This window comes from Oncorhynchus mykiss, chromosome 11, assembly GCF_013265735.2.
Source record: "Oncorhynchus mykiss isolate Arlee chromosome 11, USDA_OmykA_1.1, whole genome shotgun sequence".
Classification (NCBI taxonomy): Eukaryota; Metazoa; Chordata; class Actinopteri; order Salmoniformes; family Salmonidae; genus Oncorhynchus; species Oncorhynchus mykiss.
Genome location: NC_048575.1, coordinates 29,231,671 through 29,243,778, shown reverse-complemented (window position 1 = coordinate 29,243,778; position 12,108 = coordinate 29,231,671). Strand labels below are relative to the sequence as shown.

Genomic DNA, 12,108 nt, shown 5'->3' with positions numbered 1-12,108 from the left:
ACCCGAGCGATGTAAATATGTGTGGGCTGAGAAATGGAAAGTTTGAATGACTTCTAATTCTGCCAGATGTCTGTTTCATAAATATAATGAGATGCAAATTGATGTTGTCACAAATAATCAACTGTGGCAGTGTACTGCTTTTACCTCCATATGTTTTGAAAACGGAAGACTTGTGCTGCATCTGAAAACCTGTAGGTAGCTTCTAGCTTCCATTATTGTAATCGCTGACAACTTGTCAAAACAAGTTTGGATTATTTTGTTCTACTAAACATTCCATCATAATGAAGCATTTTAAAAGCAATATGTGGAGTGCATTGATCCTCGTGTTTTAAGCTTCTACCTTGTTGTTGTGGAACGGGTTGTGTTGTGGCAATGTGTCTCACGGTGGTACTCTACTGCATTATAGATGGTTTCAAATGTCAAAACCAAACCAAATGCTATTCTCTGTTCTTTTCTCTTACAGAGCATAGGAGATGGAAGAGGACTGACCAGTGGGAGACCAAGGGCAGACGCCTCCATTGATCTATGTGAGGAGGGTCTACGGTGCCAAACAACAAGGTGAGCTGTCTAATAAATGACAAGCACACAGATGGGGACTGTTTGTGCACGCCACAAGTGTAGCCTACAGGGCACAAAGCTGATTTATTTTGTCTGGTCTCTGCTCTGTTCACATAGTTTGGATAAAAGGGATGGTGTGTGTGTGAGTGAGTGAGTGAGTGAGTGAGTGAGTGAATGAGTGAGTGAGTGAGTGAGTGAGTGAGTGAGTGAGTGAGTGAGTGAGTGAGTGAGTGAGTGAGTGAGTGTGTGTCTGTCTGTCTGTCTGTCTGTTTGTCTGTGTCTGTGTGTGGTTAAGTTGGAGGGGTCATGTCTCACAGTATGAGTGTGACATGGTCTGACAACCAAAACTGAGCACTTTCTTTCCATGCAAACAAATCCACCCTGCATACTGTAGGTGCGTGTGAATGAAGACTGAATCATTGACGTGTGAGCATTGATTTAATGAATTAGCAAACAATGGCAAGACCTTGGAGGTGAAAGCATTGTAGGGTGTGATAAAGTGTGTGATGTTGTTCGTTTGGTGTAGATAACTGTTCCGTTGTGTGTAAAATAACCCGAATCCCATTGAGTTTCGGTTCTCAGGGATGCAGAAAATGACTAAATGTGTAACCAATTTTCTTCCTGCTTGTACAGGAATTGCAAGGCCAACAAAACACAAAGACAGTTGATGATCCTTAACCGTGTGAAACTGACTCTGAGTCTCATGAATAGATCAAAGGGGAAATTGGTGTGCTACACTGTATTTCTGTGTTGTGGAAAAGTTAGGCTCAAATGGCACCCTTTTCCTATGTAGTGCATTACTTTTGACCAGGGCCCATGGGGCTCCAGTCAAAAGTAGTGCACTATATAGGGAATAGGGTGTCATTTGGGATGCTATATTTTGTTCCTCTAGTCTAGATGCTAGGGACATACCCTAAGCAAAAATGCTGAGCCAATAGCTGTCTTGGAGTAGAAATGAGTGATTAAGCATAGTTTTGCAAACTAATCGAAATTGCACACAATAAAGCTAATTTTAGAAGCCCTATTTAGAAGTAATGCCTGGCAAATACAAACAGGCCAGGGGAACCTGTGGTTTTAAGTGGCCAAATGTGCAGTCTCGGTTTATTCAATTTTGCAAGTCACTTAATTTAATGTAGCTCTCGTTTGATAGGGTTGTAAAGGGGATAGAGGAGTGTTCTGTAACAATTGCATAGCAAATTTTACATAGCAGGTTGTCATAGCGGCAAAATAGTTCTCAATTATAAAACCACATAAATGCATAAGAACGATCTGTTCACGTTTAGTTTTGTTGTTGCAGAGAACACAGTAGTTATTTATTCAACGCAGGATTTGTAAATGGCTCTCCTCTTTGGATTAATGTGGCATTTTGCCGCCATGTGATTGTGTCAAACATCAAAGGGCTGAGTGATTGGTGATTGGCTATAGAACGTTGTAAAACAGACAAAGATATATCAATGCCTTAAATTATCGTAATGATTCAGAATCAGTGCTTTACAGCATACATGCGATTAAGATCAGTCAACCGGTTAAAATGCATAATTAGAATCGGAATCAGAATCACCTAAATTTGCTAAATACATTTGCCTGTTCAGGAATTTGTGAAATGGTGCTGCCACAATAAACAGAATATACAGACATTAAACAGGTTATACAGACCACATATGTAGAAGCAGAGTTTACACAAATGTGGTATGTACACTAAGCTAAGAACTACAGGCTACACAATAAACATTGAGCTACATGACACATTCTGTATGTAGAGGTGTATAAATAAAAACAGTGATCAGTGATGTAGTGGTAAAAAATAAGGTGGGTAAAAGCTGATAGTTTGTGGCAAATGAAGTAACACTTCCTATATTTTCAATATTTTATGTGTTCAAAGCGTTTAAGTGTGTGTACCCTCCACTACTCCACTGATTGACATGTGTGATCATACCCAGATAGGGTACGAATAAAAAAGACAAGTATTATTATCTAGAAGTTTAGTTATTTTTACAAGAGGAGAAAGTGAGATGACTAAGGACATTTAAAAAAAGGCAAGATACCGATAACCCGAATATGCATTACCTGAAATATATTAGCCATTTACAACTACCATAATGTAAAGGGGATGTGTGTACTCCAATATACAGCTATTACGTTGAACTGAGAAATAAACTTTACGGCTGTTAAGTTTGACTTTAGCATATAGGTAGCATTATTCATTCATCCTCATGTAGTTATTTATTTATCGGCAAAGACGAAAGAAAGTCAGGCTGCGACTCATGAACTCCTTTGATTCATAAAGGATGAATGGGTATAGTACACCAACAATTTGAAGGGAATTGTGTTGTGTCCATGCCAAACAGGGCTGAACTGCACCACTCCTCGAATAAGACAACGTGGCTAAATCAATCATCTCTTTGGAAACACTGTATGGTAGTATTTTTTAGTTCATTTCTCCAGGATACTATGATGACTTGCTGTCATAGCCCTATTTTTTTTACCCCTTTTTCTCCCCAATTTCATCATATAAAATTGGTAGTTACAATCTTGTCCCATCGCTGCAACTCCCGCACGGGCTTGGGAGAGGCGAAGGTCAAGAGCCGTGCGTCCTCCGAAACACAACCCAGCTAAGCCGCACTGCTTCTTGACACAACGCCAGCTTAACCCAGAAGCCAGCCACACCAATATGTCGGAGAAAACACTGTACACCTGGCGACCATGTCAGCATGTATTACGCACAGCCCGCCACAGGAGTCACTAGTGCACAATGGAACAGGAACATCCCTGCCAGCCAACCCTCCCCTAAACCGGACGACGCTGGGCCGATTATGCGCCGCCCCATGGGTCTCCCTGTTGCCCCCGGCTGTGACAGAGCCTGGACTCGAACCAGGATCTCTAGTGGGACAGCTAACACTGCGATCCAGTGCCTTAGACCACTGGGAGTCTGCTACTTGGGAGGACTTCATAGCCTTTTCTACCAAGACCGTTAATCTTCAAAGGGTGTGAAGCAGAGGAGGCTGGTGGAAGGAGCTAAAGGAGAACAGGCTCATTATAATGGCTGGAATTGAATAAATGACACGATATCAAACATATAACATGTTTGAACACGCCTACTCATTCCAGGATTTTTCTTTATTTTTACTATTTTCTACATTGTAGAATAATAGTGAAGATATCAAAACTATGAAATAACACATGCGGAATCATCTAGTAACCAAAAAAGTGTTAAACAAATTAAAATATGGTTTAGATTCTTCAAAATAGCCACCCTTTGCCCTGATGACAGCTTTGCACACTCTTGGCATTCTCTCAACCAGCTTCACCTGGAATGCTTTTGCAACTGTCTTAAAGGAGTTCCCACATATGCTGAGCACTTGTTGGCTACATTTCCTTCACTCTGCAGTCCAACTCATCCCAAACTATCTCAATTGGGTGGAGGTTGGGTGATTGTGGAGGCCAGGTCATCTGATGCAGCACTCCATCACTCTCCCTCTTGGTCAAATAGCCCTTACACAGCCTGGAGATGTGTTGGGTCATGTTCTGTTGAAAAACAAATTAGTCCCACTGAGCACAAACCAGATCGGATGGCATATCGCTGCAGAATGCTGTGTTAGCCATGCTGGTTAAGTGTGCCTTGAATTCTAAATAAATCACTGACCGTGTCACCAACAAAGCACCCCAACACCTTCACACCTGCTCCTCCATGCTTCATGGTGGGAACCACACATGCGGAGATCATCCGTTCACCTAGTCTGTGTTTCACAAAGACACAGCGGTTGAAACCAAAAATCACAAATTTGACTCATGACCAAATTTGACTCATGACCAAAGGACATATTTCCACCGGTCTAATGTCCATTGCTCATGTTTCTTGGCCCAAGCAAGTCTCTTCTTATTATTGGTGTCCTTTAGTAGTGTTTTCTTTCCAGCAATTTGACCATGAAGTCCTGATTCCCGCAGTCTCCTCTGAACAGTTGATGTTGAGATGCGTCTGTTACCTGAACTCTGTGAAGCATTTATTTGAGCTGCAATTTCTGAGGCTGGTAACTCTAATGAACATATCCTCTGCAGCAGAGGTAACTCTGGGTCTTAATTTCCTGTGGCGGTCCTCATGAGAGCCAGTTTCATCATAGCGCTTGATGTTTGTTTGCGACTGCACTTGAAGAAAGTTCTTGAAATGTTCCGGATTGACTGACCATTATGTCTTAAAGTAATGAAGGACTGTCTTTTCTCTTTCCTTATTTGATTTTTTCTTGGCATAATATGGACTTAGTCTTTTACTAAATAGGGCTATCTTCTGTATACCACCATACCATACGTCACAACACAACTGACTGGCTCAAACACATTAATTAAGAAAGAAAGAAATTCCAAAAATACTTTTTTAACAAGGCACACCTGTGAATTGAAATGCATTCCAGGTGACTACCTCATGAAGCTGGTTGAGAGAATGCCAAGAGTGTGCAAAGCTGACATCAAGGCAAAGGGTGTGCAAAGCTGACATCAAGGCAAAGGGTGGCTACTTTGAAGAATCTCAAATATAAAATATATTTTGATTTGTTTAACACTTTTTTGTTTTCTTTTTATTTCATAGTTTTGGTGTCTTCACTATTATTCTACATGAGTAGGTGTGTCCAAACTTTTGACTGGTAAGAGTTAGAATGATCACTTTTGCAACAAACTGTCAAAATTAAGTACTTAAGTACTGTAAGTACTTTGTTTGTTTTTCTGAGAACTGTGTGTGTGTGCATGCAAGCATGCATTAGTGCGTGCAGCTTTATTTTCTATGGATCCATTTCTGTGATTGTGTAGAGAGCGTAAAGACAAGATCTGCGTCCCCCTGCACCCTATTTCCTATATAGTGGACTACTTTGACAACCAGAAACCTTGTCAAAAGTAGTAAACTATATAGGAAAGGTGCCATTTGTGTGCCAAACCCACACTTCATCAGACAGCATTCTCCTCAAGGACCAAGTATTCTTCCCTGAGGTCAGATGCATATTGAATTAAATCAAGTGGAATAGAGAACTGGGAAACCTAATGGGAAATATAGTCACTGACAGGCAGAAATGCACGGTCATCATATCAGTCAAAATACATTACAGACTCGCTGGGAGCCCAAATCTCTCTCAATAAACTCAAAAGGACATGGGATAGCATGAATAAAGGCAAATCACCTAGATTGGATGATATTCCCCCTGAAATCTTTTGAACATTTTGGAATAAATTAGATCCACTGTTGCTTGAAATTATTAACACAGCCATTCAAAGGTTAATTTATATGAATACAGCACTAATTTTACTTTTATAAAAAAAAAAGGTAAGGATGCCACCCAGAGTTCTCACTATTTCCCCCTTTCTTTGATAAACACAGATATTAAACTTTTTTTCAAAATGTTGTCATCCCATTTCGAGACGTACTTAACAAATTGGTCCACATCGACCAAAGCAGGTTTGTTAAAAAAACTTAACTCTATTATATAAACAGTATCTTAAATGCTTCATCAGAAACAACAGCTCTTGGGCTGTTTATCCTCTTGATGCAGAAAACGTTTTTGATAGCCAAATGGTCACTTATCTCTGGTCTGTCTTGGAACATTTGGGAATAGGCTCCAATTCATTAATATGATTAAAATGCTATATGCGGCCATAGTTAAAACCTGCAATATCTGCTCTGCTCCGGTCAGAATCACGAGAGCAGCACACAAGGCGATCAGATTCCTCCTTCGCTATTTTCATTATCCATGGAACCCCTATCCCTGGCAATTCATCAATCGAAGGAAATAACACCAATTTCTCTATAATCTACTGATCACTTCATCTCATTACACGCAGACAATATTTGACTATATCCAGAAAATGTATATCAATCTCTCCCAAACGCATTGACGATCATAGATAAACTCAGCTTCACCTCAATTTATAAAATGAATCTATCTAAATCAGCCCTACTGCCTATGAAAACGCTGATGGATGACTCCACCTCTACTTATGGACTCCCAATCATTTCCCACTTAAAATATTTGAGAGTAGATATATTTCCCTTTTCAGATTAAACCACTGCCAGATACTTTTACAGAATGCTCAAATCTGACCCCAGTACATGGACTAACATCCCTGTTGCTTTAATAGGCAGAATATCTATTGTCAAAATGACTAAACTCAGCAAAAAAGAAACATCCTCTCTCTGCCAACGTTTATTTTCAGCAAACTTTAACATGTGTAAATATTAGTATGAACATAAGATTCAATAACTGAGACATAAACTGAGCAAGTTCCACAGACATGTGACTCACAGAAATGGAATAATGTACCCTGAACAAAGGGGGGGTCAAAATCAAAAGTAACAGTCAATATCCGGTGTGGCCACCAGCTGCATTAAGTACTGCAGGTCATCTCCTCCTCATGGACTGCACCAGATTTGCCAGTTCTTGCTGTGAGATGTTACCCCACTCTTCCACCAAGGCACCTGCAAGTTCCTGGACATTTCTGGGGGGTATGGCCCTAGCCCTCACCCTCCGATCCAACAGGTCACAGGCGTGCTCAATGGGATTGAGATTCGGGCTCGTCGCCATGGCAGAACACTGATATTCCTGTTCTGCAGGAAATCATGCACAGAACGAGCAGTATGGCTGGTGGCCTTGTCAGGCCACCTGCCATACTGGGTACCACATGAGTGAGGAGGATGTCTTCCCTGTCCCGCATAGCATTGAAATTGCCTGCAATGACAACAAGCTCAGTCCGATGATGCAGTGACACACCGCTCCAGACCATGACGGACCCTCCACCTCCAAATCGATCCCACTCCAGAGTACAGGCCTTGGTGTAACGCTCATTCCATCGACTAGAAACGCGAATCCGACCATCACCTCTGGTGAGAAAATAATGTGACTTCTCAGTGAAGAGCACTTTTTACCAGTCCTGTCTGGTACAGCGACGGTGGGTTTGAGCCCATAGGCGACATTGTTGCCTGTGATGTCTGGTGAGGACATGCCTTACAACAGGCCTACAAGCCCTCAGTCCAGCCTCTCTCAGCCTATTGCGGACAGTCTGAGCACTGATGGAGGGATTGTGCGTTCCTGGTGTAACTTTAGCAGTTGTTGTTGCCATCCTGTAGCTGTCCCGCAGGTGTGATGTTCGTATGTACCGATCCTGTGCAGGTGTTGTTGCACGTGGTCTGCCACTGTGAGGACGGTCAGCTGCCCGTCCTGTCTCCCTGTAGTTCTGTCTTAGGCGTCTCACAGTACGGACATTGAAATGTATTGCCCTGGCCACATCTGCTGTCCTCATTCCTCCTTGCAGCATGCCTAAGGCACATTCACACATTCACTTTGTTTTTCAGAGTCAGTAGAAAGTCCTTTTTAGTGTCCTAAGTTTTCAGAATTGCATACCGTCTGTAAGCTGTTAGTGTCTTAACGACCATTCCACAGGTGCATGTTTATTCATTGATATGGGTTTGGGGGAACGGTATGGGAGGTTGGGTGTGGAGGATCACTTCTTTGTGCATATTTTCCTTGTATATTGTACCTGTAACCCCCCCCCCCCAAAAAAATTACAAAATGAATACAAATGTGGTCACAAAAAAAGAAAAAAACACTACAGACAAACCTGCCTGACTGTACATTAATGCTTGCTTTCACTCTTTCTTTCTTTATTGTAGACATAATAATAATTTATATTAAAATATGATCCTTATAAATAACATTCTGATTCATAAAATCCTTTCATTATTGGCAAGTAAGGACTATATCAAAAAGGAAAATGGAAGATTGTACATCGATTCTGATGGAGGTGGTAATGCATGTTTATGACATTGTTGCATGTGGTTGTGCAGGACAAATTGTTTCTTCACAGAGTAGTGAACTGGGCCTTGACCAGATAATGACATTTCAGCATCTCCACTTTTGCAAAAAATGTACTTGTTTAATTAAGAACAGTATCTTGCAGGATTCAATAGTTGCAATTGTAAGAGTTGTTGCCCTGTCCTTTTCTCTGCGATTGTCATTCTAATGGGATCCAGAAAGAACAAAACCCTGTCCTCAAACATTTACATCTAAAGGTGCAAAGTTATTGGCTAAGACACAAGACATCCACATCTAATTAAATAGTACACATTATATTCAGTATTTATTGCAGTGTATAGTCTTAATTTAATTCATTTACTTTAGATTTGTGTGTATTGTGAAATTGTTAGATATTACTGCACAGTAGGAGCTAGAAACACAAGCATTTTGCTACACCCGCACTAACATCTGCTAAACACATGTATGGAACCAATAAAATGTGATTGGATGTAAATGTACATTACTGTATTGTACATAGGCTGGTCATCTAGGTTTGTACTTGTAGACTTTCCATCACCATGAAGAAAAACAATGCATAATACAGTAATTGAGTACATTGAGACATCAACTGGTTTGTGATGACGAGATGTGATGACGTGGCTCAGTTGGTAGCACATGGCACTTCCAATGCCAGGGTTATGGGTTTGATTCCCATGGGGAACCAGTATGAAGATGTAAGCACTACTGTAAGTATCTTTGAAAAATAATGTCTACTAAAATAGAAAAGTAATGAATCGACCATTTTACCATTTCATAGAAATAAGTTGCATTAGCAAAGTACACTGCTCAAAAAAATAAAAGGAACACATAAACAATGCAATGTAACTCCAAGTCAATCACACTTCTGTGAAATCAACCTGTCCACTTAGGAAGCAACACTGATTGACAATAAATGTCACATGCTGTTGTGCAAATGGAATAGACAACAGGTGGAAATTATAGGCAATTAGCAAGACACCCCCAATAAAGGAGTGGTTCTGCAGATGGGGACCACAGACCACTTCTCAGTTCCTATGCTTCCTGGCTGATGTTTTGGTCACTTTTGAATGCTGGCAGTGCTTTCAGTCTAGTGGTAGCATGAGACGGAGTCTACAACCCACACAAGTGGCTCAGGTAGTGCAGCTCATCAATGTGTGCGAGCTGTGGCAAGAAGGTTTGCTGAAGGTTTGCTGTGTCTGTCAGCGTAGTGTCCAGAGCATGTAGGCACTACCAGGACACAGGCCAGTACATCAGGAGACGTGGAGGAGGCTGTAGGAGGGCAACAACCCAGCAGCAGGACCGCTACCTCCGCCTTTGTGCAAGGAGGAGCAGGAGGAGCACTGCCAGAGCCCTGCAAAATGTCCTCCAGCAGACCACAAATGTGCATGTGTCTGCTCAAACGGTCAGAAACAGACTCCATGAGGGTGGTGTGAGGGCCTGACGTCCACAGTTGGGGGTTGTGCTTACAGCCCAACACCGTACAGGACGTTTGGCATTTGCCAGAGAACACCAAGATTGGCAAATTCGCCACTGGCGCCCTGGGCTCTTCACAGATGAAAGCAGGTTCACACTGAGCACATGTGACAGACGTGACAGTCTGGAGACGCCGTGGAGAACGTTCTGCTGCCTGCAACATCCTCCAGCATGACCGGTTTGGCGGTGGGTCAGTCATGGTGTGGGGTGCCATTTCTTTGGGGGGCCACACAGCCCTCCATGTGCTCGCCAGAGGTAGCCTGACTGCCATTAGGTACCGAGATGAGATTCTCAGACCCCTTGTGAGACCATGTGCTGGTGCGGTTGGCCCTGGGTTCCTCCTGGGTTCCTCCTAATGCAAGACAATGCTAGACCTCATGTGGCTGGAGTGTGTCAGCAGTTCCTGCAAGAGGAAGGCATTGATGCCATGGACTGGCCCGCCCATTCCCCAGACCTGAATACAATTGAGCACATCTGGGACATCATGTCTCACTCCATCCACCAACGCCACGTTGCACCACAGACTGTCCAGGAGTTAGCGGATGCTTTAGTCCAGGTCTGGGAGGAGATCCCTCAGGAGACCATCCGCCACCTCATCAGGAGCATTTTTGACTTGTTTTAAGGACATTACATCAAAGTTGGATCAGCCTGTAGTGTGGTTTTCCACTTTCATTTTGAGTGTGACTCCAAATCCAGACCTCCATGGGTTGATACATTTGATTTCCATTGATAATTTTTGTTGTGATTTTGTTGTCAGCACATTCAACTATGTAAAGAAAAAAGTATTTAATAAGAATATTTCATTCATTCAGATCCAGGATGTGTTATTTTAGTGTTCCCTTTATTTTTTTGAGCAGTGTATTTCAAGAAACTGAAAAACGGAAATGGGGTCTAGTCTAGGTTGACAGCTGACGAAGTAAGACAAGTTGAGGCTGAGGTCGAAGGGGTAGATACAGGTAGAGCAGGCAGTTGGTTGAGAGTTGCCCTGATAAAATGTATCAAAGGCAGGTTGCGGCTACTTGGCCCAGTAAAGAAGCACTTTAATACGTTCCATGCTCAAACCTTCAATATGTTGTACACTTTCATGGTAGACTACAGAACAGCTTTCACAAGCACATTGTAAGATTTTAATTACATAATTTGACTATACAATTTATATGAATTATGTTGCCAAAGAGGCAACCCTTAATCATCATCCATTTGCTTCGTCCCTAATAGTGAATAGATAGATGCATTATTGTAGCTAATATTAAAATAGACAAAGGAAAACTGCGATACCCAGCCTGGTTTTATATAGCGACCTCCTCTCAACAGGGAACTCAAGTCACCCTATTGGCCTGCCCTTGATAATCCCCCTCCTTTACCTTTTCCCTGTCTCCTTTTATACGTGTTCCACAATGTGTAACCACAGCTGACAAATAGCCAAGCTGTGGGACAAAAGTAGGGAGGAGTGTTACATGTATTATTTTTTTAGGTATTTGCATTAAGCAAATAGATTCCCTGTTTCTTGTTCCATGCTAGAGGTAATTACTAAAATATATTTTCCTCTGGAGACAGGCAGTCCTCTCTCTCTCCCCCCATTTCGCTCTCTCAATCATTTCCCCCTCTCTCTCTGTCTCTATCTATTTCAATCACTCTCTCACTCTTTCCCCATCTCCCTCTATCAGTTCCCTCCCCCTCTCCCCACCCCCTCTCCCCGTCTCTACCCCTCTCTCCACCTTCTCCCTACCCGGCTGTGCCCTTAAACATTGTCATCTGTGTTTCTGCAGCAGTGACAGTAGATCAGCTGGGCCACAGTGGTGGCAGTCGCAGTGGCACTGTGTGCTCCATGTCAATAAGCCTTCAGCTCAGTGGAAGGGCCCCAGCCTCTAAGCCACCACACATGATCACACAGCGCTAGCTAGGCGAGCACCACAGAAAGGTCCAGGCAACTGATGTAAATAAGGATGCCCCTTTTGCTTTCACTGCTGCATTGCAGCTGTGCTTCACAGAAGAGGCAACCACCAATGTGCCTGGGCCTCATTTCCCAGAGGCCCAGGCACTATAGCATTAAGATCATCGTTAGATGTATCTTTACCCTTATATTTTGCAACTAGGCCACTGTCTGTAATTTTTGCCTCAATGTGTTTCATGATGTGTGACAACAATGATGTGCCCAATCTTTGATGTCGTGCTTTATTATTGAGTAAGCATAACAAGCTGCCTCAATAGCCTATTTACAGCCATAGGTGGTAATATATTTCTATGAGCTGATCTGTCACCAGTATTG

At 42.3% G+C, this 12,108-nt stretch overlaps 1 protein-coding gene across 1 annotated transcript in view; it reads left to right on the top strand.

Annotated features, from left to right (window-relative positions):
* LOC110535563 (cadherin-18) overlaps positions 1–12,108 on the top strand; it is a 376,780-nt gene that overhangs the window by 67,469 nt on the left and 297,203 nt on the right. The window contains exon 2 of the mRNA XM_021620629.2: positions 464–558. The gene's annotated coding sequence lies outside the window, so the exon portion shown is untranslated. The remainder of the gene's footprint in view (positions 1–463; positions 559–12,108) is intronic.